Below are 2,345 nucleotides of genomic sequence, written 5' to 3' on the forward strand. Positions count from 1 at the left end.
TCACCCCGTGCGCACGGAGTACAAACTGCACAGGCATTGCGTTCGTAGAACACGACGATGGGTATCGATTTTTCGAGAGGGGAGGGCAAGCGAGCATTGCTGCCAGCCGGCGCGCCACCTACGAGACTGCGGCAACCCTCCGAGGGAGGAAAAAAGGGAGGGAGCGAGGAGTAGGGGAGACAATGCAGCGTCCGCCCTTCGGCTGTCTCTTTCTCGTCCTCTTTCTCCCTTTTTCTACCGCACGGCCGCTCGAAAAGTGCCAACGGAGAAGCTGTCACGCTGGGTGCTCGTTATTGCTTTTGCTGTGTCAATTATGCTCTATCGATATTGAAATCTGACGCGCCGGTTTCACGCCCTCTTGATTGGTGAAACGTGGAAACGCTTGACTTGTTATTCTTGTTTTTTTTCTTCTTTCTTTTTATCAAAGTTATTCAAGTCCTTCAATTCTATTTTTTCGAAACAAATATTTAGCAGTTGCTATGTCTAATGAGACGAGAATTTGTGACTAACTGTGTCACTCCGAATCTTTGATTCACCGATAGATTAGGATTTTTTTTTTTTTAATAATAAAGGATAAGAGTTGAAGTGCAGGGATGTGGAGGTCCAGCTGCGACATCCACTTGAATGACGATAAAGAACTTGGGAAAAATTGTTTGTGTTACTTATAAATATTTATTTCATATATTTACTTTGCTATGGATTAAATGTTCAGCTTTGTTTTACTTTTATCGGCTTTTTCATGAGAGTTTCCGTACTTATAATAACAGTTATTCTACCTTTATTTTCTTAAAAACAACGGATCGCTTATTCTACAACCAAATTGAACAATAATAGAGATATCTGGCTTAGGAACTTTGGGAATTAAAAAGGGTTCGATTGCTTCTCCTGATGTTGAGCCTCCCCCTTTCTATTTCGACTAAAGTTACTAACTTCATTGGAATACCTACAGCAAAATCACACAAGATAATGATACACTTTCTCGATTAAAAAATTGAGTAATATGCCTTTTTGAAGCCTACAAATAATGTATGTATGTTTATGTAGTATATATACTCTCATTGGTTTTTTTTTAATGTTTTGTACAACAGTTATCATTTAATCGCAGATCAGTTGACTACACCTCAATTTACATTCATACTCTCTTATATTTTATCTATCTAACGTATGAATGTAGTCTTATGATGTATAAATTATAGTTCTTTCTTTTTAATTTCAATCATTTGTTTGCTGTTCTGCCATACATTGAAGCATAGTAGAAACTTAAGTATAGCGGAGAAAATTAAACAAATAATAACTCTGCTTGGATTGTTTTCAATGTATTGAAAAATTATTTCATATCATCTTATTTTTTTACCTTCAATTTAAGTATAATCAGTGATGAAAAATTATCACTTTTTTATACTTGATATTTTTCTTTACAACATCAATCCAATGCTTTGTGCAGTTGAAATCTATTAAAACGATCAATATTTTGCGACCGATAGCTCCATTGATTGTAAAGAAAATCACATGTCCTGGAATTAACCCTCGTTCTGGCAATACATGTAGATACGACTTAACTAAAAATTGATTGTCTTCCATAATCTGTGCTTTCTCAACTTAAGTCATTTACTTGAACTAATAAACTTTATATTTAAAATTACTTTTTCTCAGAACTATTTGGCGATTATGTTAAAGTGCATATCTTACTGAACACAACGCCCAATGTATGTTGATACGACTATATTTATTTATTTATTATTATTTTTTTTTTCAACAAACTTTTTCTGCATAAAGCGAAAAGTAAGAAATTTTAAACATAAATTATTTCTAAAACTTAATTATATCACATGAGTGTTGATGCACAATACAAGATAAAATTTTTACAATAGTAACAAGGCAGATGTTGAATACTTCAAGCTTACTTTTAAAACTCTATAGCAATTATTGAAAACAGTAAAAATAGTCAACTTCTTAACTTCTACGGTTGACTATAGTAAAAAAAGACAACTTCAAAAAACATGGTATCAAAATGGAACACTGAATCAATATTCAGCTCAAAATTTTAAATGTACCTTGTAGAAAGTTCAAGGTCATTTAGGAGAAAATGAGTGTCAACTATTATAAAATACATGCTTTCTCTCTTTATATGAAATGTTTTAATTCAACAGCTTATCATCAGAAAATATTTTAATGATAAACTATTTTGTACACGTGTTGATAAAGATTCAAAAGGTGAAAGTAATAAGTTTAGTCCAATTAAGCCAAGTATTATATTGACTTGAAAAGAGGCTCATCAGTTTTATTCGAGTAAGGTTGATGGACTAATCTGAATTTTCAGTTTTGTTTGCAAGTAAAACCATTTT

Source organism: Copidosoma floridanum, unplaced genomic scaffold, assembly GCF_036245765.1.
Source record: "Copidosoma floridanum isolate Cflo_tuat_1 unplaced genomic scaffold, Cflo_Japanese_pri ptg000030l, whole genome shotgun sequence".
Lineage (NCBI taxonomy): Eukaryota > Metazoa > Arthropoda > Insecta > Hymenoptera > Encyrtidae > Copidosoma > Copidosoma floridanum.